The 26,795-nt window shown below is 38.1% G+C and overlaps 1 protein-coding gene and 1 long non-coding RNA gene across 7 annotated transcripts in view; both read right to left on the bottom strand.

The window, feature by feature from the left end:
- Positions 1–26,795, bottom strand: part of TJP1 (tight junction protein 1) — a 245,271-nt gene that overhangs the window by 114,398 nt on the left and 104,078 nt on the right. The window lies entirely within an intron of this gene.
- LOC113601913 (uncharacterized) overlaps positions 8,198–26,795 on the bottom strand; it is a 51,463-nt gene continuing 32,865 nt past the window's right edge. Inside the window, exon 2 of the long non-coding RNA XR_003423244.2 lies at positions 8,198–9,370. This is a non-coding gene — a long non-coding RNA (uncharacterized LOC113601913). The remainder of the gene's footprint in view (positions 9,371–26,795) is intronic.

Below are 26,795 nucleotides of genomic sequence, written 5' to 3'. Positions count from 1 at the left end.
AAATATATTAGTATATTAATATATTAGCATTAACATACAATAATTTATAATATTAGCATTATATTATATATGATAGTTTCAAAGTTACATATAAATATATAACAATTTCAAAGTAATAATGCTTACATGTTAGTGTATGCTAATAATGTTAATATTATAATGTATGCTTATACATTGGTTATATATTAGTTAATGCATCAATATATATTAGGGTATATTAACATTCTTATAAACAAGATTTTTACTTAAGTATAAAATCAAAGAAGCTAAATAAAAATGTTGCAATTCTAATTTAAATTTTAAAAATCAGTGTGACTTAGTTTTTAAAGTGTCTTTTAAAACATATATAAATATAAATATGTATGTGTGTGTGTGTGTAGAGATTTCCTCTCACCCATGAAAAAGACTAGAAAGGATGAAAACCCAATAGCAACAAGCACATCTAGTGCGCATACTGTAATCTCCAGACAGGAATGCCTGGCTATAGGTCTGGAGCAAGAAATATACAAGATAATCTTGGGGTATTTTGTGCCAGAAAGCAAGGAAGTTCTCAAAGGGATACAGAAGTCAACAACCAGGAGTTCCCATTAGCCAAAGATAAAACAACTTGAGCTCCCCAATATAAAAAAAAAAGGCAATTAACTGAAACACACTGAATTTCCAAATCCCATGAATTCATAATAACAACAAAAAGGAAAGTGAGAGAACCCCCAAACAACTACTTATTGAATAGCCCTGGATATAACTTGGGCACCAACTTCTTATTCTGTAAGCCATCAATTTAAAGGAAAGAATATATTTACTATGAGAGTTATTTCAGATGATCAAATAAGTCTAATTGATGAAAAAAATGTTCCTTATATAATTACTACAGGGGCGCCTGGGTGGCTCAGTTGGTTAAGCATCTGACTCTTGATTTTAGCTCAGGTCATGATCTCGTAGTTCATGAGTTCAAGCCTCACGTCGGGCTCCATGCTGACAGTGTCAAGCCTGCTTGCAATTCTCTCTCCCTCTCTCTTTGCCCCTCCCCTCCCCCCAAATAAATAAATAAACTTAAAAAATAAAATAAAGTAAGTCCAGCTAACAAGGAAATCATCTTGTAACACTTGAAATAATAGACCTAGGCAATTGATCATCAAAGGATCAAGTCACTGATCAAGATTAGCATCATTAAAAGCTAAGACAAACAAACATTTATGCCTCCATGTGCTACAACCGAAGCAAACAGTACTATCTACAGAGGATGTCTGCCCCCAAAGTGGAACTTGCATGAAATTCAGCCTATAGGTTTAATTTTCATAAATAGAAATACAGGAGATAGAGATACAGGAGTTAAATGACTCTGCAAGGAAGCAAACAGATGAATACAGAATGAAGGAAGTTCTACATAGGAAAATGGACCCAATTTTCAAAACAAATCACTAGAAAAAAAGAAAAGCAAGTTGGGACTGATATGGACCATCTGTGGATGGATTCCTTTTCAGATCCACCTATTGTAAAAAGACATTTTTCAGACATTTGGGGAAATCTGATTATGGACTGAGTGTGCAATGATACCCAGATGTGATAATGGTATTGCAGCTACACAGGAGAGTATCCCTTTTTAAGAGATGCATATGGAGAGGCACCTGGGTGGCTCAGTTGGTTGAGCATCTGACTTTGGCTCAAGTCACTATTTCATGGTTGGCGAGTTCAAGCCCCACATCAGGCTCACTGCTGTCAGCACAGAGCCTGCTTCAGATCCTCTGTCCCTCTTTCTCTGCCCTTCCCCTGCTTACACTCACTCAAAAACTAAAAAAAAAAAAGATGCATATGGAAACATTTAGAGTTCAAATATCACAATGCTTGGGATTTGCTTTAAAAACATTTAAGCAAAGAGAAAAGTTAAAAAGTAGAGGCAGAAATGTAGCAAAATATTGAAAATTGGTGAATCCAGGTGATGGGCATATGGGAAGTTTCTTGTATTATTCTTTCTATTTTGGAGTATATTGGAATGTTCATATACATTTGAAATTTTTTATCATGAAAATCAACAAAAACAATAAAAACAAATATTCCTGTCAGCAAAGGTGGGTATATTATAGATAACTGTCAGACACTGCAGCCATCCCTATTTGGAGACCCTATTGCACTGTGGCATCGCAGTTCTCATAAAGAGTTGGAATATTTTTCCCCCATCCCTTGAATCTGGGCAGCAATGTGACCTGTTTTAGTTAAAAGAAAAATGTGACACAAGCAGAAGCTTAAAAAACACTTGGGCACTAGGGTGTGGTTTCTCTTGTTGCTAAGAATCCTGAGACCACCATGGGAAGAAGCCCCAATTGGCAGGGGCTGGAAGTCATGTGGAAAAGAAATGAGACACCCTGGCTCACAGTGTGCCAACCTGCAGACATTTGAGCGAGGGAATTCTAGACCATCCAGTTTCAGCCAAGCCACAAACTGACTGCATCTGTATGAGTGAGCTCAGGCAAGTCTAGCAAAAGAACCAGTCGGCAGCCCACAGAATCATGAACGTTTTTTAAGATGTTAAGTACTGGGTGATTTGTTACACAGCAAGGTCAAACTCATGTGTATGGCTAAATATCCAAGAGTACTACACAAACATATGCAAAAGAGGAGATTCTAAGTACCGTGGGGGCACATGGCATGTAATCCATAAAGGTATCTGACTGGGAATTCACTATGAATTCACATGACACTAGAAAATGTACACATGGGGGGCGCCTGGGTGGCTCAGTTGGTTAAGCACCTGACTTCAGCTCAGGTCATGATCTCACAGTCTGTGAGTTTGGGCCCCATGTGGGGCTCTGTGCTGACAGCTCGGAGCCTGGATCCTGCTTCAGATTCTGTGTCTCCCTCCCTCTCTCTGTACCTCCCCTACTCACACTCTGTCTCTCTCTCTCTCTCTCTCTCTCTCTCTCTCTCAAACACAAACATTAAAAAAAATTTTTTTTAAAAAGGAAAATGTACACATGGAAACCACTGTAAAGACAATGGAGGCTTTGCTAGATGGCCTCCTTTTGTCTGTACAGTGAGGCTATCAAATCGAGTAGTCACTTCACTGATAGAGGCAGGTATGACTGATGGACCATGGAGAACTTTTTTCTTTTGAGGACTACAGATGTCTGGCTCTGCCTCCAGTCACCAATCCCAGACAAAAGAGAAATAGTTTTTGAGATTGCTGGCAGATGGCACCGCCTTTCTTCCCTCACAATTCTGCAATCCAAGTAGCCAGTGCATAAAGAGAGCACACATCTGTGAGAGTCTGGCTGACCCTCCCTCCTCTAAGCACCACAGCTGGGGCTATGCTAGCATATATGAACACATCTGGGGCACTCTCCAACAGGGCACATTGCACCCTTCGTACTGAAAGAACAAATCATGTTTCCTACTTACCACAGATGTCCACCTGCAAATGCTGGACTCAGGTATAAGGACTAATTAGAGAGTGTTTAAAGTACCACAGGAAAAAAAATGATCACAGGAGTCACTGAGGTGCATATGGATATTTTAACCAAGGTATTTTTTACTAAAGGAAAAATATTAAAGGATTTTAAAACATCTTTTTAAATGTTTACTTATTTTTGAGAGAAAGAGAGAGAGCTGCATGAGCAGCGGAGGGTCAGAGAGAGAGGGAGACACGGAATCTGAAGCAGAGTCCAGGCTCTGAGCTGTCAGCACAGAGCCCAGTGTGGGGCTCAAACCCACGAACCGTGATATCATGACCTGAGCCGAAGTTGGATGCTTAACTAACTGAGCCACCCAGGCACCCCTAAAGGGTTTTAAATCATGACTGATTAATTTAGCTAAATCACATAACTTTAAAATAATCCTCCAAAGGACTGTATGGCTCCTCTTAGTATCATCAGCAAAATATTAAACCTATAAAAAAATTCAAGACAGTTAAGTATTTCTCCATAATACTAGCTATTTATTTGCAACTATTTTAAACTTTTTTTTTTTAACGTTTATTTATTTTTGAGACAGAGAGAGACAAAGCATGAACGGGGGAGGGTCAGAGAGAGGGAGACACAGAATCTGAAACAGGCTCCAGGCTCTGAGCTGTCAGCACAGAGCCCGACGCAGGGCTCGAACTCACGGACCGTGAGATCATGACCTGAGTCGAAGTCGGCCGCTTAACTGACTGAGCCACCCAGGCGCCCCTATTTGCAACTATTTTAAAATCAATTTGATACTTTAATTTTTAATGAATATGGCTATTTTCAGTACATTAGAATTACTCTTCTCACAAATGCCGCCCACATTTACATGTTAATTTATCCAACTTCTTCATTTATATTTTTAAAGGTGCAATATAATTTTTAAGTACATTTTTTAAAGCACAGAATCTTATAAGTAAATGGCCATATTTTATACTCTTTTGAATTAGCAAACTATTATTTAGTAAATGTTGCAAATGCCTTTTTGGACTATGTATGGATTTGGAATTAACATTATTCAAAAAAGCCTAACAACAAAAAAAGATCATTAAATATGGTATTTGGGAAGACTGGACTTTAAAAGCTAAGAAAAATTGGTGGCAGCTTCATTATCTATGGAACTACCTACAGGGGACAAATGAAGACCCTGCAGCTGAGCTGAAGGTTGGTGCAGCAGAAGCCACGGCCCCACTCGGCCTCCTTAACTTGGGACAGAACTTTGATTTCCTGCTCCTGACAGTCCTGCCTTTTCCTATTGAAAGGGCAAAACAGGGGCGCTCAGTCAGTGGCTCAAGTCAGTTAAGCCTCCAACTTCGGCTCAGGGCATGATCTCGCAGTTTGTGAGTTGGAGCCCTACATCGGGCTCTGTGCTGACAGCTCGGAGCCTGGAGCCTGCTTCGGATTCTGTGTCTCCCTCTCTCTGCCCCTCCCATGCTCTGTCTCTGTCTCTCTCTCAAAAATAAAATAAAAACAGTTAAAATTTTTTTTTAAAAATGAAAGCATAACACAAAGAGCTGAGGAAAAGCCATTAGCTTCATTATCATTCTACCTAATACTAAAATAAATGTTCTCTCCTGTTAACAAAGTGTGGACACATATGCTGAAAGCATCAGAAAAAACATAATGGAAATAATCTGGGAAAGGTCTTCTGGGACTAAAGTTTCCTCATCTGTACAACAGAGGAGAGTGACCTGGGAGGTTGGGGTGTGTTGGCGAGGGGGAGGGGGATGCTGGATTAATCCTAAGACCATTTCCAGCCATAACTTTCAGTGATCTAAAAAGTCAAAAGCTTTTGATCCCTGACACTATGAGGCTAATATCGGATGTGGTTATTTGTAGGTTTTACAAGTTCAGGGAAAATACAGATGATAAAACCATAGACTCTGCTTCTATGAACAGCTCTAATTTTAAATGGATCTAATTTTAAAGATGATGAATATTTCCACATGAGAGTATATATATGAAAGTGAAAAATTTTATAAAAGCTGGACAAATTAGAAAACACGCAAAAATCCAGCTAAGCTTCAATCTGTGTGCGAGAGAGTATGTTTTGAAAGGGTGTGGTTTCCTGACTCTGGATTGTTTGGAAATATTCTGACAAAGCCAAATTCATTTCTCTGATATCTGAACACAGCAAGGAACTCGTGCCTAAAATAGCATAAAACATGATATTCCTATGCATGTAACCAATGTAAGTCAACTAAAAAATGTGACAGATGCCCATAAGATTTTTAATCTGTGTTCTCATAATTCCTTTTGTAGAGATAGTATCTGCCATTGGCTGGACTAGAAAATTTAGCAACACTTAGCATACTTTTCACTCACTTGTTCATTAGCGCAGTTTTCACCTATTAAACAAGTATTTTTAGAACTCTTACTATGTGCCAGAAACCATTTCTTTTAAAATCCTTCCAGGTTTATTTGTTTAACTTCATACTCCTTTACTCTCTCTCTTGTCTTTGGTAGGTATGATGCCATGTTCACACTACCCAGGAGCACATTTAAACTGTGGTACTCAAAGCAGAATGCTCTCTTATGAAGGGAAAAACCCAATCCACATACATGGGTCAGGAGGAGCAGATAAATAGATGAGCAATTCGGTATTTTTTACCCTCCCCCTCCCACCTCAAGAGAAATACAGTTCTGGCTGCACTTAATGTTGCTTCTTCCTCTGTTGTAAAGAGAAGTTATGCCTGTGGTGACCTACTTTTACAGAGTGAATCTGAGACAGAAATAACAGACAAAAGACTTTATAATATATAGTAAGTAATTATAAACATGTGTGATTGCTTTAACATAAAAATATTTTATGTGGATGGAGATTATGTATTATTCTGCATTATTTCCTTCTCTGTGCATAAATGTTAACAAAACAATAGAAGAACCAGTTAATAGTGGCAATCAGTAGTAATTAATAGGACTATTTGAACAATGTATTAGAAAAATGTAACAAGATTTTATGTTTTTCTGTCCTCTGATATAACAATTTAACTCTTAAAAAATATTTATTGGGTATTTAAATTTTGTAGGCTTTATATTGTATATTTTTAAGATATACAAATTTAAGACTCCTTAAAAGGAAAATACAAATACAACAGGGCTAAACAGATACATTTAACTACCACCGCCCACAAAAATAATAATGCCCTGCTTCTTTCAGTGCCATGATACAATAGGATATTTTTATTCTTTCTGTTTCCTTTTTCAATAACACTTGTCTGAACCACCTGTAGCAGTTTAGACATCCTTTGTTTATGTGCTCGCAAAACTGAATAGTCATATGTAAAATTCATTTTGACTTGCAGCTCTGTTCAGCTCAAACCCACGTGACACGGATCCCTGGTGTCAGCCCAATGTAATGACATTAAGCTAAATATCTTCTCAACAAAACCATTTGAGGGTGGAATGCTTAGGATTTCATTTACTAGCAAGGACAGGTTTTTAGACTTGTGGGAATTCATTCCCACCTCTCCAAAAACATCCATCCACATTGTACCTGAAGGCTTGTTAATCAGGTTGTTTGCACCTATAAATTCATCACATAGGCTATCCCTGTCTAAAATATCTATTTTATAAAACTTTATTTTAAAGTAATTGTAGAGTCACAAGAACATGCAAAGAAATGTTCAGGGAAATCCCATGCTCCCTTCACCCAGCTCCCTGATGCTAGCATCTTACACAACTCTAATACAATATGGAAACCAAGAAATTGACAGTGGTGCTTTCCAAAGACTGTGTTCAGACTTCGCCAGTTATATAAGGGCTTGTGTTGTGCATGTGCGTGTAGCTCTATGCAACTTGATCGCTGTGGTCTTATATAGCCACAACCACCACCACCAAGATACTCAACTGTATTTTCACCACAAGAATCTCTTATGTTCCCTCTCCCACCAATCTCTAACCCCTGGCAACTAATAATCTGTTCCCCATCTCTATAATTATATTACTTCATGAATGTTACATAAATGGAGTCATACAGTATATAACCTTTTGGAATTGGTTTTGCTCACTCAGCATGTTTTCCTTAGGGTTTATACTAGTTGTTGCATGTATCATTAACTCATTCCTTTGTAAAAATAATACTAATACTAATACTAATACTAATACTAATACTAATTCCTTCCTTATTCCACCTTATGGAGGTATCATAGTTTAACTATTATCCATTGAAGGACATTTGAGTACTTTCCAACTTGGGAATAGCATGAATAAAACTACTTTGAATATTTGTGTACAAATCCCTGCCTGAAAATAACTTTTCATTTCTCTGGGACAAATGCCCAAAAATTCAAATGCGGGGTCCAATGGTAAATCCTATTTGGGGGTGGGGGGGTTGAGAAGAACTGTAGAAATATTTTTCAGAGTAGCTGTACCATTTTACATTCCAACCAACAATGTATGAGTAATGCAGTTTGCTTCCTTGCCAGCATATGGCGTTCTCACTGTGTTTCATTTTGGCCATTCTGGTAGGTGTGTAATTGTATCTCATTGTAATCTTAATTTGCCTTGCTCTAATGGCTAATGAGAAATTCACCTGTATATCTCCTTCAGGGAAATGTCTACGTCTTTTGTCCATTTTCTAACAGGATTTTTATTTATTTATTTATTTATTTTACTGTTGAGTTTTGAGAGTTCTTTATATAGCCTAGATATAAGGACTTTGTTGGATATGTAGTTTGCAAAATATTTTTTCGTGACTCTTTTCTAATGACATTTTTTCCCTTTTCCAATAATTTAAAAAAAAATTGAAACAGTCATTTCCAAAAAGGAGTCATTTTATTACCATATGAGTTTTTGCCACAACCTATATATAACACCAAATGACTCAGATTCAGTCACTTTATCCTTTCATAGGCTTCTTAGGGCTTCATCAAAGATCACTAAAAACTTCTGAAGAAACAGCATATAAATGTCTGTTTTACTGTCCTTTTCCCTCCGTTCTCATCTTCAGTGTTACTCCAAATTAGAGAAGGACATTCCTTTTGTCCCACAACACTTGAAAATACGATTTTACACCCGGCCAATTCGTTAGTATCAACAATGACAATCATCTCGTAAGGCAAAGATGCTTAGGAGGCTCTCTCCCTGCATTTCTATAAATTCAAACATCTCATTAAATGCTTCTGCACATTTTGAGGAAATGGAAAAGTGACTCAAAACTTGGATTATGAAAGCCTCAATTTCATAGGTAAACAATCACACTGCTTCTGTTTTTAAATGCTTTTTTTTTTAAAGAGTATGTGTATGAGGCATGTAGGCATTTAATAGGTAAGATCATTTCAGTTTCTTTGGTGAGAAGTTTGTAGATTGAATGGAACTTCCAAAATTTACATTTGAACTATCCTGGATCTGCAAACAGTAAGCAAAGTAGAATGAGATCTTTGTGCCTTTTTTGTTGTCTTCAGATTTCATTAAAATCTTCACACAAATCAAGAAGATGATTCAAAATTTTAATTATAAATCAAAATACAGCTGAGCAGAACATTTGATCTGATGTGCTACAGACAGCAGGATGGTTGCAGAGACCTGAGAGAATTAGCTCTATACCATAAGGGGCAAATGTATCTGGCATTTAGGTTTCCTTGTTTGCCCACAAGGGTGCATTACTGTAACCTGTGAATCAGAAAATGTAAGCTGCATAGAGCAACAGGGAATAAAACCATAATGCATATTCATTCGTGTGGTATGTCTAAGATTGTTCAGCAGCAGCTATTTCCAACTGATTATTGATCTCTTTTGGGAAGATGAGAAAACTTTTCATTGATTTAGAAGTACTCGCGGATCTCAGCCCAAACTGGTGGGATTCAGCTTCCAAATGTGCCTTCACATCACCTTCTCCATGCCCAGTTCCAATGTCCATTCTGTGTATTGTGTAGCATGCCCTGTTTTGCTGATTTGACTCCCCAATCCAGTTGAATGTGTCCTTCCATCTGTCAGTAAAACACCAGTCATTTAGCTTTCTTTTTCAATGAGATGTGGGCCATGCTGGCATTGCTATTGTAATCGTTAATTATCTGAATTCTTTGAAGACATGATCACAATATTCACAATGTTAACATTTTAACAAGCACTATCTTAAAGCACAACAGTTAATCAACGGGCCACGTCAAAGCCATATTCTTAACACTCATGATTACAACATCCTTAATTACACACTTAAATCTCCTTGCTCGGAGTGATGCAACAATGGATGATGATCCATTACTATGAACTGTAAATCACAGATACCATGAGTGTTAGAGTAAAAAGGGTGACAGCAACTACAGAGAGTAGATCATCTATGCAGTACATTTTGGCAGTAAAGCGCCCCTGCTTTTGGCCCCTATTTGGAGGCCACCTCACGGGTTTCATACTTTTCCCTCAACCTTCAGTGCTCACCACCAAAAGCCAGGGAGTGGTTTCCTGTGACAAAGGGTTTTCAGTGCTAGAATCGGGACACTGGGCAACAGAAGACATCTAGTCACCCTAGTGTGAAATGCAAAAGAGTTATTCTAGAAAGCCCTAGAATAACTAGTCACCCTAGCGTGAAATGTAAAAGAGTTATTCTAGAAAGCCCTCAGAGTAGGATTGCCCCTCTTACTGGCTCTGGTCATCCCTTGACCTGATTATGTTCATTCCAGAGGACCAGAGAGGGAAGTTTTGGAGAGCAGATACATGGGCTGGTCTCCATCTCTTCCTCCTCCTCTGCCATGTCCCCATTTCACTCTTGGTTCAGAAATTAAAACTGTATATAGTCTCCTCACTTTCCCCTTTCCAGGAAAGGAAGAGACAGAAGTTGGAGGGGCAAACCCCACAATAGGAAGGCTGCAGTATGAATGCTCCCAAACTTTTCCAGTTTTTCCACTCCAATGCCGTGGAGTAAAGCTGCACCATTATGACGATTAGGTGTCACTCACGGTGCCGTCTGGAATATGAGAAAGAATAAAAGGAAGGTCTCTGTCTTCAAAGAATCTGCAGTCTAGAGAGGGAGACAAATAAAAGGAGAACCAGTAGAGCAAGGGCTAAGAACACAGAGAGGGAACTAAGCAAGCAGAGAAAAGGAAAACTTGGATGGAGGTTTGGGGGGGGAAGGTGTTCCTAGGAGAGAACTTGGTGGAAGTGTGACTATCTTAAACAGAAAATCGCTAACCTCAGAATCAGAGTTCCTATATTGCAAAGTCCTTGAAGTATGTTTCAAAGGGTACCACCAGTTTGAGGACTGCTCCTCTAAAAATAGGACATTGGCATTTCCCAAGAGCAGCAAGAAGAACTCACAAGAGGGGAATGTGACTGCATAAGGCTGACAAGGGGAAGGAGTCTTATCCCCTCCCCACTTGCCTGGAAGGCTGGGCCTTAAACGTGGTGGTAGGGCACTGAGCCAGCATTCCAATGTAGTCTGAAGTTGAGTTTGGCTAATCTACAACAAAAAGCTTACCAAGCAGAAGGGCAGGGGGAAAATATTTCAGCAAAAATATTTAACCCACTGAAAATAATTTATACTTGTGTACAAACAACCTGCTGATTAAAAATGATTCTTAACTACTCATTAAAAGGAGGCCCACCCTTTGGGACCTATACTTTGCAACACTTAGGTACTATTTAATGGGAGTTACAGTATAAGCAAAATATTAAAAGGCTGCATTTCTTTACATGCTATAATTTTACTTTTGACTAATTCCAACTTTCTCTGTGCTCAATTAGTCTGACTTAGTGAAGTTTTGTCGTGTACAAGCTGTGAAGTCCTGACTTGTCTCTCAACTTGCCAGCAAGAAGTAGCAGGATCAGTAAATTCTCAAGATTTTAAAAAGCTCAAAACTGTAGCCCTTCTTCTCCTTTACTAATTTTAAATGACTGTAAGCCATTGGGAAAGTAAAAGTTATCACCAAAAATATAATCTATATCCTTCTTTTTTTAATTAAAAATTTTTTAACGTTTATTTATTTTTGAGAGACAGACAGAGATAGAGCACAAGTGGCAGGAGGGGCAGAGAGAGAGGGAGACACAGAATCTGAAGCAGACTCCAGGCTCTGAGCTGTCAGCACAGAGCCCCATGTGGGGCTTGAACCCACAAACTGTGAGATCATAACCTGAGCCAAAGTCAGACGTTTAACCGACTGAGCCAGCCAGGTGCCCCATAATCTATATCCTTCTTGACCATAGCTGATGTGGCTGAGAATCAAATTTGAGTTTGTGGTCTCTGTCTTCTGATTTCTTGAAGTGTGACACATAACAAAGTTGGGTTCAACGCCATAAATGGGATTTCCAAAGCCTGGAGACCTATGAAGAATTCCCATAACTAGGGGCATTTCCTGAGGTGGTGGGATAGAGAAAGGTGTTTTCATCTGCTGGTAAAATTTTAACTAGGAAGCTCAAGTTAAACTTTTTTATTTTGAGAAGGGGTGAAAATTTGGGCAAGGGAGAACTTCCATATGTAAGTATACAAGGAAGAATGAATGTTATGATCAGAAGTGCAAATCTTTGATGGAAGAAATATAGAAGGACCATTTTGCGGGTCCCTTAACACCTGCTGCCCAAGCAACAAGAATGATGTTTTCTTAAGTTACACATTTCTTCTCTGCATGTGAGAAGAAAATATCACTTCTGAAATGCTAAATTAATCTGTGGTTTGAGACAAGCAAAGTTGCATAATGGTCCTTGCTTTGCCAGATATATCCTGACCATGTGCATCAGTTGCTTATCAATAAAAATGAAAATCACTGCTTTTTACAAGTTGGTGTGTTGAGGATTAAATGGGCTCACATATGAGATAGCACACAGGCACTCAATAAATATCTGCTTATTGCTTTTGCTAAATTATTCTTTGCTTCCATTTTTAATTTTGACTTGCTATTTGATATTTACTGTTCTTATTTTTTTTATCAGTGTAAGGTCAGAAGAGTTAAGCAACCATTCTGAAGATGAAAAAAGTTATTTTCTAGGCCAGATTCAATTACTGAGTATCTATCATGTTCTATATGCTGGGGACTCAGCAGTTAAGAAGCCCTCAGCAGACAAAAAGCCCTTCCCCCACAAGCTTCCACTGCAGTGGAGAAAGACAGAAACAAATACAATAAGTAAGAAAAACACACGTTAAATGGTAGAAAGTGCTAGGGAGAAAAATCAAGTGAAGAAGGATAGGGAATCCTTAGGAAAGGCAGAGGACAGTTCATTTTGTGGGTTCAGGAAGGTCTCATTATGAGAGCGCAGGGAATGGGCCATGTACACATCTGAGGAAGACCTTCCAGGCAGAAGGGATGCCAACTGCAGGGTCTCTGAGATGGGAGAGGCCTTGGTGTGTCTGAGGAACAGCAAGGAGGCCAGCATACTGAAGCAGAGTTAAAGGGAAGCATGTCAAGGAAGTAAAGGAACTATACCAGGGCGGGTGGGTCACACTGGGCCTCAGAGGCTTTTTTTCCTATGTGAAATGGCAGCCACTGGAGGAATGTGAACAGGAAGTGAAATGGAGCAATTGTTTTAACAGAACACTCTGCCGTATGCAGACAATGAAGTGAGAGGGCAAGGGTGGAGGCAGGAAGGCACCTAATGCAGCCTAAAGATGAGGTCTGCTGGTCTGGACTAGGTAGCATGGCTGGAGGTGCTGTCTGTGAATTCCAGATGTAGTCTGAAGGTAAGGCTGACAGGGTGTGTTGACAGACTGGATACATAGTACAGAGAAAAAGAGGAGTCAAGGTTAATGCCGAGACTTGTGATATGTGCAACTGGAAGGATGGAAATGCCATAAAATAAGATCATAAAGACTAGAAAAAGCAGATTTTGAAGACTGATATCAGGAGCTAGTCTTGGACACATTATATGTGAGTCCCATGTTAGACATCCATATAGGAGTGTTGAGTCAGCAGTTGGAGATGTGAATATGGACTTTAGGGAAGAGGGCCAGGTTGGAAGCATTGATGATCATCAATTTAAGACGCCTTAAGCCAGTGGTGCATGAGCTCACAAAAGAGTTGGTGTAAATGCAGAGAAGAGAACCAAAACCAAGCTTGGGGCATGCCAATGTTGAGAGGTTAGGGAGAAGGAGTAAAGGCAACTGAGAGTAAGTGACCACCACTAAGATACAGGAGGTGTCTTAGAAGCCAAGTGAAGAAAACATTTCAAGAAGGGACTGATTAATTGTGAACTGTGTCAAAGGCTATTGCTAGGTGAGGAAGATAACCAAAAGCTGACCAAAATTGATACTCCAAAATCTTCAAAAAATTTATGTTAAGCTAGTCTTTAACATAAGACATTTTTTTTATTTTATTTTTTATTTTTTTTTATTTATTTTTGGGACAGAGAGAGACAGAGCATGAACGGGGGAGGGGCAGAGAGAGAGGGAGACACAGAATCGGAAACAGGCTCCAGGCTCCGAGCCATCAGCTCAGAGCCTGACGCGGGGCTCGAACTCACGGACCGCGAGATCGTGACCTGGCTGAAGTCGGACGCTTAACCGACTGCGCCACCCAGGCGCCCCAACATAAGACATTTTTTAAATTCAGTTTTCAATGTTTTCAGAAGGCCTTACAATTAAACATGAGAGCTTCCACACATATTTATCTCTTTTCCTAAATCCTAAAATGACACTAAAGATAAGAAAGCTATAACACATAAGAACAAAGAGACAATATAGGTCAGGATGTGTCTCCTTCCCCTCCCGCTCCCCTAAACTCTAAACACATCCCGGAATCTATTCAAAGATGGATTCTTCAGCTAGGTCTAATTGGTCTCCTCAGGCATTCCAGAGGAATGGAAGCCCCAGAGACAGCAAAGGAAACACAGAAACCTCCCAAGACTAGAGCAGATATGTAAGGAGATGACAACCTTGGCGAGTGACAAGAATAAATACGTAATAAGTAAGGTAAAAATAATGACAGAGCATTACATTTAAATGGCAAACTTCAAAATAAAATGTACTTATAATCTATTTTCATTATTATAAAACAGCAGAGAATGCCAGCTCACAGACTTCTCCTGCCCAATGCTCACCTGTGGCAGGTAGGACGTCAACATTCACCACTGGCTTCTCAAGCCCTGCACTTTCCTAATCTGTACTCCTTCTCAGGTATACACACCAGGGGGACACACTGGGCTTTTCCATCACCCCAGACTGCCTCCTCTCCAAAATCACAACACTCAAACACTGCAATCTCAGACATGAGATTAGCCATGTCAAGGTAAATGGGGATCTCAAACAGTGGGGATAGCAAAGAGCTAGGAGTCAACAAGGTCAGACCTAGAAAGAGGTTCAAGGAGGAATAAAAGGGTTAGGGTTACAGAAAAGTGTCTGAAAACACATAAATGCCAATTCAAATAAATGCCTCTTGAAGAAATTAGTAAATATATTTTTTTAATATTTATTTATTTTTGAGAGGGGGAGAGAGAGAGAGAGAGAGAATAAGCAGGGGAAAGGCAGAGAGAGAAGGAGACACAGAATCCGAAGCAGGCTCTGGACTCTAAGCTGTCAGCACAGAGCCCAATGCAGGGCTCGAACTCATGAACTGCGAGATCATGACCAGAGCCAAAGTCAGATGCTCAACCAACTTGAAGCCACCCAGGTGCCCTGAAATTAGTAAATATTTTTTTAGTACATACTATATGCAAAGCAACATGCTACAAAACGCTATGTGCCTTGGTTATCTACTGCTACATAATAAAATATAGTGACTTAGGACAACAAACATTTATTATTTCATGCAGGTCAGGAATCCAGGAGCGGTTGTACTGAGTGGTTCTAGCTCAGGGGCTCACATGAGGTTGCCGTCAAGATGTTGACCAGGGATGCAGTCATCTGCTTGATTGGGCTGGATTGAGCCACTTTCAAGGTGGCTCACTCACATGGCTGCTGTCTGGAGTACCTCAATTCCCCACCACATACACTGTTCCATAGGGCTCCTTGAATGCCCTCATGACAAGGCAGCTGACTTCCCTCAGAATGGCTGATCGGGCAGAGGACAAGGAGAAAGCCACAGTGCTGTGTATGACCAGGTCTACAGTACACACCATCACTTCTGCCTTAGTCTGTTCATTAGGAACCAGTCACTAAGCCCAGCCCACATTCAAGGGGAGGGAATTAAGCTGACCTGAAGGGAAGAAGATCAGAGATTTTTAAAACCAGCACATTGCATATCTGGTTCCATAGGAATGACTACAGTACACTGTTGAAATAAGCACACATGTAAATAAGTATAACACAAATCAGAATGTGACAAATACAAGAAAGGTAGATGTGCCATATGTAGATTTCATGAAGAAAACAATAATTTAGCCAAGGATCAAACCTTTGAGGTGTTCCTCAAAATCTCCTCAAGATATTAAGTCTAAGAGACTCCATTTGATAAAATCTGAAGTTTTATTTTGGTTCTATCTTTTAAAAACTTATCGGGGCGCCTGGGTGGCGCAGTCGGTTAAGCGTCCGACTTCAGCCAGGTCACGATCTCACGGTCCATGAGTTCGAGCCCCGCGTCAGGCTCTGGGCTGATGGCTCAGAGCCTGGAGCCTGTTTCCGATTCTGTGTCTCCCTCTCTCTCTGCCCCTCCCCCGTTCATGCTCTGTCTCTCTCTGTCCCAAAAATAAATAAACGTTGAAAAAAAAATTAAAAAAAAAAACTTATTTATAATGATCACATTTCACGATTGCAGTATTATTTGGAAGCCTTTTTTACTGATGATATAAGTTGCCCAGTTTATTATGTAATTATAAATCACATATTTTATTTACTGTAATATAAAAAAGATGTTAAAATAATAAAGCACCACCAATTCTCTACATGTAAGAAAAGTGTTGAAAGCAATCTTTTAGGAGAATAGTTGCTATATTACTTATGCTGGAAAGTTACATTTTTAAATTTGTTTCTAGTTGGCTTACTCTGTGACTCCATAAAGGCAATCTAAATAGATAATTAATAATAGCTGGAACTTCAGTTCTTGATATGTTTAACATAATGTAAACTTGAATATAAATGTTAGTATGCACCGAACAACAGAGCCTCAAAATGCATGAAGCAGAAGCTGATGAAGCTGAAAAGAGAAACGGGTTAAATCCTCATTTATAGTTAGGGACTGCAATCCCCCTCTCAGTAACTGAGGACTACTGGATAAAAAAATCAGCAGGGATAGAGAAGATCTGAGCAACACAACCTAACAGGATCTTACTGACATATACAGTACACTAAACAATCTCAGTAAAATATAAATTATTTTTAAGCACTCATGGAACACTCATCAGAAGAGACCTTATGTTGGGCCATAAACCATGTTGCAAAAAATTTAAAGTAACTGTAATCACACAAGTGTGTTCGCTACCATAATGAAATCAAACGAGAAAAGAATAATTATGTGGAAATAAAACATTTCTAAATAATCAGTGTGCAAAAAAACACCTCAAAGGAAATTTAAAAATATATAGAACTAAATGAAAATGAACGCACAACATATCAAACATGTGGACACAGCTATAGCAGTGGCTGAGAAGCAAACGTATAGCACTAAAAATGCTTATATGAAGAATGCAGAATGGTATCAAATCAATAACCTAACTTCCTACCTCAAGAAACTAGAAGGGAAAAAAAGAGAGTAAAAGCAGCACAAAGCAAGCAAAAGGAAGTAATAAAGATAGGAGCAGAAATTAATAAAATTGAAAATAGAAAAACAAAAGAAGAAAGCAAAAAAACAAAAGGCTGGTTCAGTGTGGAGGGTGGGGAGAAGGTTCAATAAAATTGATAAACTTCTGGCAAGAATAAAAAGAATAAAAAGAAAACAAAAAAATTATCATAAATGAAATAAGCAGTATCATTACAGATCCCACAGTCATTAATAAGATAATAAGGGAATATGATGAATAACTTTATGCTCAGAAATTTGATAACTCAGAAGAAATGGACCAATACCTACAAAATCACAAATTATCAAAACTCAGTGAAAATGAAATAGTCAATCTGAATAGCCTATTACCATTTTTAAAAATTGAACATCTAATTTAAAAGCTTCCAAAAGATAAATCTACAGGGCGAGAAGGATTCACTGCACACTTCTACCAAACATCTAAGGAAGAATTACCACTAATCAAAATCCCCACAAGACTTTTGTATATACAAACAAAACTATTCTATGGGCACCTGGGTGACTTAGTCAGTTAAGCACCTGACTTTCAATCTCAGCTCAGGTCTTGATCTCAGGGTGGTGAGTTCAAGCCCCATGTTGGGCTCTATGCTGGGCATGAAGCCTACTTAAAATGAACAAAATTGTTCTAAAGTATACACGGAAAGGCAAAGGAATTAGAATAGCTAAATCAACTCTGAAAAACAAAAGAGAATAAAATGGGAGGAGTCAGTCTACAAGATTTTAAGACCTATTATATAGCTACACTAATCCAAACTATGGTATTAGCAACGATCAGTGGAATCCAGTATTAGACCCACACAAATATGTCTAACTCATTTTTGACAAAGCAGCAAAGGCAATTCAATGAAAGAGGGATATTGAACAACTGCATAACTGGATATCCATCAGAAAAAAATGAGCCTGGATCTAAACCTCATACCTTATACAAAAAATAATTCAAAATAAATCAGACACTTCATGTAAAACTATAAAATCTTTAGAGGAAAAAAAGGGAAAATCTTCAAGATCTAGGGAAGGATTTCTTAGACTTGACACCAAAGGGACAATTCACCAAAGGAAATACTGACAAATTGGACAATATCAAAATTAAAAACTTTTGCTCTGCCCAAGACCCTGTTAAGAGGGTGAAAAGACCAGCTACAGTTTGTAAGAAAATATCTGCAAACCACTCATCTGACAAAAGCCTAGAATATATAACATACTCTTCAAAGTCAATAGCAAAAAAAACAAACAATCCAAGTTAAAAATGGGCAAAAACCAGATATTTCATTGAAGGTGATATGCAGATGGTTAATAAGCATATGAAAAGATGTCCAACATCATTAGACCTCAGAGAAATGCAAATTAAAAACACAATGAGCTATCACCTGCATATCTTTCAATTACATAACTATTTGGTGACAACATCAAATTTTAGAAAGGATGTGGGAAAACTGGATCACTCATACATTGCCGCTGGAAATGTGATATGGTAGAGATACTCTAAAAAACAGTTTGGCAGTTTTTTATAAAACGAAGCATGCAATTACCATACCCAGCAATTACACTCTTGGGCATTTATCCCCGTGAAATGAAAATTCATATTCACACAAAAACCTGTATACAAATGTTAACAGCAGTTTTATTATAATAGCCCCCCCCCCAAATCAGAATCAGCCCAGATTTTCCTCAACAGGTGAGTTAAACACACACACACACACACACACACACACACACAAAACTGTGATCTATCCATACCGTGGAATATTATTCAGTAATAAAAAGGAACAAACAATTGATATAAGCAACAACCTGGATGGATCTCTAGGAAATCATGTTGAGTGAAATAAGCCAACCCCAAAAGGTTCATTCTGTACTGAATCCTTGATCCTGTTTATATAACACTTTGAAATGATAAAATTTTAGAGACAGAGGATAGATTAGCCGGATGTGTTAAGGGAAGGGAGAAAACTGCGTGTGGTTATAAAAAGGCAACATGAGAGATTTCTGGAGTATTTTTTAGAGAAAAATACATAAAAGTTAGGTAAGGATAAATATACACTTTAAAGGCTCTATTTTTACCCCCACGAGCTTCATAATGAACACAATGGCCACGCTATCAAAACTAAGGAGGAACTGGTACCCTGTGGTTATTTATCAATATATCAAAACTAAAATAAATACAAGTAAATTCTTGTATTGAAAAAATTCAAAGCTCTATAAAATGTTAATTTTACAAGGTTACTAAATGTGTTTATTTTCAGGATCATGAAAGCAATTTCCTTAGATCAAAACCCAAACCCTCTGAAATGAATATCCTTTGTAGAGAATGACTTACATAATGCTGTTCTGCATTATGTAATAATGAAATGATAGGGGGTTTTCTTTCACCAAACAGATGCACATCACATCACGGGAGCAACAGTACATCTGCATTTCTACCTTCACCACATCACCACTAGACTTCAATGAATCATTTTTAAGAAAATCAGTATGTCACAGCACTTTTACTAAGTTGTAGAATACATGGAAAAATGACAAGGCCATTCTCTTGCCATGGTACTGTCAAAGGAAATCCCATGATTACTTGGAAAATATACATTTAACCAAATTAAAACCATGTGCAAAATGTAACATTTTATATACCATGTAGAAAATACAGAAAGACAAATACATAGAGAGAATTATCAAAAACTACAAACAAGAGACAGAGTCTATGTACTGGCAATTAAACCATGGCTTCTGTAGTAGGGTGCATGGTGTCCCCTAACAAGATATGGCCACATCCTAACCTCCAGCACCTGTGAATATGACCTTATTTGGAAAGTGTCTTTATAGATGTAAGTCAAGGATTGAGATAGAGACCAGCCTAGATGATCCCAATGGACCGTAAATCCAATGACAACTGTCCTTATAATAATGAGGCACAGAGAGATCTGACAAAAACACAAGAGGAGAAGGGGAGGTGAAGACAAAAGATTGAAAAGGCCACCAGCCAAGAATGCCCAGGAATGCTGGACAGCCACCAAAAACTGGAAGACAGAGCTCAGATTCTCCCCTAGATCTCTGAAAACAGATAAATTTTGGCCTTCCATCCTCCAAAACTGTATGGTAATTTGTTACAACAGCCACAGAAAAGTAGTATACTCCCTTTATTAGAGAATACAATTCACATACTTGCCAATCAAAGCAAAACATGAGAATCACTCTTTTAAATTCACGATAGAACAGATCCAGAACCTAACTTACGTAACTATGAGACCTCCAAACTGGTTCTGAATCCAGAACAAATAAGAAACAACTGAACGGAAAGGTATTAGGAGGAGGGAAAAAAGTTTGAAAACAATTTTTTAAATGTTTTTATTTATTTTTTGAGAGATAGAGTGTGGGTGGGGGAGGGGCAGAGAGAGACAGAGGGAGACACAGAATCTGAAGCAGGCTCCAGGGTTCCAGGTGTCAGCATAGAGCCCAACATGGGGCTCGAACCCAAAAACTGTGAGATCATGACCTGAGCCAAAGCGAGATGCTTAACTGACTGAGCCACCCAGGCACCCCTAGAAACAATTTTTACTTCTGTTCAAAGGGAAACAATACCATCACCACCAAAAAAAGAAAAATCAAATAAGTGATTCCCTGAATTAATAAGCATTCTGTAAAAAATAAGCATAAAATTGGTGAATACCAGGTAATTGGTATCTTTTGTATACACTAGAAACACTAGTTTAAAATATAATAGAGAAACACTGCATCCACAGAAGTATGCAAATATGAAACACAGTATCAGGAAATAACTTTAACCAACCACGCATGAACCTATAAAAAACAAAAATTATTATTATTTTATTATTACTTGTTAATTTTTAATTTATTCAGGAAGTCTTGAATAAGTAGAACACGTCCAGTTGTTGGGTGGATAACTAAATACTGTAAGACACACGTTAGTCTCAAGTTTGTTGACAGGTCTGACACAATGCAAACATGTATTTTTGGAGGATATTTAAAATGAGTCCAATATACCTACGGTATAAAATTCTAGTGAGAAAAAAAGATCTATAAACTAATGGGTAAAAAGATGACAAGATATGCCATATACTAAAACATAACATAAAGCTATAGTTATTAAAATAAGAAGCTAAATGAAGCAGAATAGATAACAGAGAAATAAATCTTATTATATGAGAATTAATGTATGTAAAACCAGCAACAGGAAAGGTAATATGAAATGAATGAACTCTATAGGAATAAGGTGAAGTGGCAGTAGGGAAGCAATCAAATCTTTGTATCACACCATATATGAAAATAAACTACAAATGAACTGAAGACTTAAGTGTCAAAAATTAAACAACAAATAAGCCAGAGGGATATAAAAGAGAAAACTGACCTGCCCTGGAGGCAAGGGTGGTGGGAGGGAGAGTGAGAAAAGAGGAGGTCTTGTAAATGCAATGGAATAAGCCAAAAAAGAGAAAGATTGATACACTGTACTATGCCGAATTTTTAGGGTGGAAAAAAAAAGAAAAAAATGAGCTGGAGAAAATATTTACAATAAATAAGAAAAAAGGATTAATATCCTAGATATCTAATAAACTCACTCACAGTGAAAAGGGCACCAGAAAAGAGAGAAGACAGGAAAAAGATATTAATAACTAGTATGAGAAATAAATCTTACAATTCAAATAAAAAGACAAAAAAAAAAAACCCACCTCAGTTTAAAAGTGAGCAAAGGATTTGAATAGACATTTCTCCAAAGAAGATGTACACATGGCCAATAAGCCCATGAAAAGAGGCTCAACATTATTAGTCATTAGGGAAATTCAGGTCAAAACCAGGATGAGACACCCCTTCCCACTCACTAGGATGGCTATAATCAAAAAGACCAATGAAAACAAGGGTGGGAAGGATGCAGAGAACTTGGAACTCTCATATACTGCTGGTGGGAATGTTAAATGGTTTGGCTACTTTGAAGAATAGTTTGACAGTTCCTCAAAATGTTAAATATAGAATTGCCAGCAATTCCATACCCAAGAGAAATTGAAAACATATATCCTGTATACGTAAACAAACATACATAGCAGCATTATTTCATTATAGCCAAAGAGTACAGAAACAACCCAAATGTCCACCAGCTAAATGAATCAATGAATAAATGAACAAAAGATAGTATATTCATACAATAGAATACTGTTCACTCATAAAAAGAAATGAAATACTGACACGTGCTACAACATGAATAAGTCTTGAAAACATCACATTAAGTGAAAGAAGCCAGATGCAAAAAGCCATATATTGCATTATTCCATTTTTATGAAATGTTCAGAATAGGCAAATCCATACAGACAGAAAGAAGATTGGTGGCTGCCGGACTTAAGGGAAGGAAAAATGCAGAGTGACTACCAATTAGTATGAGGCTCTTTTGAGGCGATAGAAATGTTCTGGAATTTTAAAGTTATATTTTTACTTTGTAACATGTCATGAAATAAACTTCAGTTGGATTAAAGATTTTAAAATAAAAAATAAAGTCATGAAGGTACATCTGAGAAAATACAGAAAAATATTACTATAATCTTTAATCGGGAAAGGCTACTTTTAAGCATGGCACGGATGAAAGAAATTATAAAAGATGGATAGACTTGAGTATATAAAATTTACAAACTCAGACAATGCAAGAGACTCCCTAAATGGATACTGCTGGGTTAAAAACAAAACAAAACAAAACAAAACAAACAAACAAACAAAACACAGAAGACATTTCCATTCACGTATTTTAAAAGGCCAAAGTAGCAGACGCCCTCTGGGTAGTCCCCCAACTCAACCATTCTGCCTCTTCTATCACATGCATCCACCAGTCATGCCTTCTGACATGGGGACAAGAAAAGCAGAGCAGGTCTTTCTTCATACAAACAAGAAAAATAAAAGATATACACACAGAGGGAGGACATAAATTATGCAGTACTGAGTATTAATGTCATTCAAGTTCCCTCTTCTAGCTTTATCCCAGGTGTACATGCATTCTCCTTCTGGGGATTGGGACATACTCCAGTACTTAAACCGGCCTTGGTAAACAACAAAAGATGTCTAAATGAATAAAGTTTATTATATTAAAGATGTTTCCATTGCTTTGACTCAGGAATTCTGCTTTCCAGAATGTTAAATATAAAAACAGCTACAGGTAGAAATATTAATCCAGTGACTGACTATACATTGAGTCTCTACTACCTGCCAGGCAGTTTAATGGAAGATGGGTACAGTGTCTCCTAAAACAGATGGACAGATTATTCATGATAGCAGAAATCCCTAAGGTTGATGTCCAATAACCAGGGATTGATGGACATTACTTCCATTAAAACTACTTATTAAAATGCTATTTGTAATAACAATGAAAAGTATATTATTTTGTTAAGTGAAATAAATCATCTTAGCATTTTTTAAAAACTTTTATTCAGTTTTAAGAGAGAGAGCGCAAGTGGGGGAGGGACAGAAAGAGAGGGAGACACAGAATCTGAAGCAGATTCCAGGCTCTGAGCTGTCAGCACAGAGCCCGACGCAGAGCTCGAACTCATGAACTGTGAAATCATGACCTGAGCTGAGGGCGGACACTTAACCAACTGAGCCACCTAGGCTCCCCAATATTAACATATATCTTAATCACAACTATATAAGAACATTTTAAACCTATGTATAGACAAAAGATTGGAAGGATCAGAGTGTTGACAGTTAACTATCTTTGAATGGTGAGGCTATGGTAGTAATCTTCTGCTGTAGAAGTTCCAAATTTTCTATAATGAGCAAGCTTACTTTGGGGAGTGAATAAAACGAAGAAGAACTTTAAGAAAACTGAATCAGGAGGCAAGGCAGCAGAGGTATGTGTTATCTGATCACAAAATATCTGCGGTCTCTTACCCCACACAGTCCACCAGCAACTCTGAGCAAAAGAGATAGTCTCTCCTGTCCCATGAATAACAAAGCACCAGAAAAAACGCAGGGGGTGACAATCTTCCTGGGGATTCCCACCCCAGCCCTTGTTCTAGGAAGTCACTTTAAATCTGTGTTCCTGAGAGCCCTCAGGGTTCCGTGGAGGTCACCTGGAAAGGGCAGGGGAGTAGGTAAACAGAGGTCCAGCTTCCAGCACCTTCTGGGCCTGATTCTCTAAATCAGAGCAGCTCGAAAGCTCTTTTCCTTGTCTCTTCCCTCCAGAGCCTCTCCTGTTTTACAGTTGGAGACTTCATTTAAGGAAAGAGACCTGGTTACTAGAGTATCTGCAAATCACTGAGGTGATTCAGGAGTTACTAATGAATGCTCTGTACGGTTCCTTCCGGTCAAGTGATATGAAGAGCATCAGGGAAGGAAATTCTCCAAAGGGCAAGGAGAATTCTCAGGGAGCAGCTGTTTTCATTTTGCACTCAGAGTTTGTAGAAAATAACCTAGATACTGCTCAGGTTTCACAGTAACTTGAAGGGAAAAGTGCAGGTATAAGACAATGGGGCATGCTGGCTCCTGAGAGCTGTGGTACAGATCTCCCTCCTCTGCCCACATCCCCAGTAAGAGGTGTTCACAATGCTCTCGCACATCAAAAGTCTAGTTACACAAAGTACATGCCACTCAAAAAGGCCAAGGAAGCACTGGACACATTTAAGAAAAATGTGAATTCATGAAATTAAAAATTTAAGTTCAGTGCTTGGCAGTTCATAATTAATCATTTCCTGATGACTTTGAACAACCAAGATTTTATGTGTATAATTATATATATATATATAATGATAGGGTACTTCAATAGTTATCTTTTAAATATTCCGTATTCTCACAGGCTTTTGAAATTTGGAAGGAATTCAGAAGTTGTAGAATCCACATCCCTGATTGTACAAATAAGGACAAAAGGATCCAGAGGTGAAATGACTCACCCAACGTCACAATGGAAAAGTCAAGACTAGAACCCAGCATCCTTCAACTTCTGGACTATGCCATATTTTACCCATGTGGGGTCTGGATCCTAGCAGACATGGGCTTAAACTCTGAGCATCAGTTTTCTTATTGAAAAATGGGACCAGAACTATCTACCATTTAAGCCTTTTTGGAGGATTAGAAATAACATAGCCTCCTGATACAAACCTTGGCATGTGTGTAAGAGATGGTCAATAAATGCTGGTTATCATGATGCCACACTGCTCCAAAGGCATTCTTTATACCCAAATATGCTTAAGGTAGCTCAGTTCATCCACCCCATCAGTCATTAAAATATGCCTCCTGTTATAACATGGCCTTTATCGAGGAATACATCATCATGTCAGATCTAGGCTATTTTGCCCAATTTGGTTATAATCCTTATTACATATTGTGTATTTTATTACTATAGTATTGTAAAATATATGAATCATTTAAAGAATCTAACAGAATAAAAATGTATGCTAATATCAGAGGAAAAAAACCACTGCGATCATTTTACAGACAGGGTTTTTAGGCAAAGCTGCCTCAGGAAAGTTCTGAGTGCTGTAGCCACAAAGCACTGGACTATTTTCTAGTACGTTATCATTTAAAGACACCTACTTACACCACTCAGGAGGCTATTCTGTTGAGAAGGGCAAAAGATGATGGATAAGACTTGTCTTCTCTTACTCTTACTATACAAATTATAATATGCTGCCTTTTCAGTTAGCGGGCTCTTCCCAAATGCTGCTTCATTTCCAAGATTATTATTATTAGAAAATGTTCTGTTAACAACAATGGCTTTACTTTTTTTAATCTCCCTATTAACAGTGTTCATGCCTTTGGGTTTTTTTTTTTGCTCAGTGTCTCCATATTAGCAGTCCAATTTTAACATCTCAGTTGGAAACAAATGTATACGAGCTGTAGTCCACCTAGTTTCCATAAGAACTGTTTAAAAGATTCTGAGGGACGCCCAGGTGGCTCAGTCAGCTGGGCATCTGACTCCTGATTTAGGCTCAGGTCATGATCTCATGGTTCGTGGGTTTGAGTCCCACATCTGGCTCCCTGCTAACATCATGGTGTCTGCCTGGGATTCTTTCTAATCCTCTCTCTCTGCCCCTTTTCCATTTGCACATGCTCTCTCTCTCTCTCAAAATGAATAAACTTAAAAAGACAAGATTCTGAATGTGTGGGGGAAAAAACCCAGCTTTCAAAGATAGTAGATACACTCAAGGCTGAGACACTGGCAGAGCGTATGAAATGACAAAACAAGATGGCCAATAAAAATTCAGTTTCATAGTCAACATGATTTTTCCATTTTTATCTTTGAGTTTTGGGTTTTATTTACAGCAATATCACAGTATACCTAAAATATGAGTGACTATGAGGTGAAGTGTTTAATTTTTAAGGTAAGAATGAAAAAATGTGTCCTTTTGCTAAAGCCCTACCATTAAGATCAGCTCCAACATTACATTCAAAAGATGTAACATACAGCTATTATGATGATCTTGCTTATGGGTCTGAAATGACCGTCTAACTTAGAAAGCAAACAATTTTTCCTACTGTCCATCTCTCCCTACATTGGGGAGAATGAATTATAAATGAATTAATGAATTATATGGCTAGTTTTTTATTTTTACATTTATGCCCAATGATTTTATGTCTCAAAAGAAAATATATTAGGGGGAAAGCTCAGTTGCAGGACCTCTCCAAAGATATTCTGGCCACCAACTAAATGAAGCTACAGGTATATGTGCCTTGAAGGCAGACCAGACCCTCTGTCTCACCCTTCTGTGCCCAACCCAGAACCCTGTGTCAGACATCACTGAAGGTGACGATGATACCTACTATCTGCATCACAGTC

Source organism: Acinonyx jubatus, chromosome B3 (assembly GCF_027475565.1).
Source record: "Acinonyx jubatus isolate Ajub_Pintada_27869175 chromosome B3, VMU_Ajub_asm_v1.0, whole genome shotgun sequence".
NCBI classification, from domain to species: domain Eukaryota; kingdom Metazoa; phylum Chordata; class Mammalia; order Carnivora; family Felidae; genus Acinonyx; species Acinonyx jubatus.
This window is presented reverse-complemented; position numbering and strand designations above follow the sequence as displayed.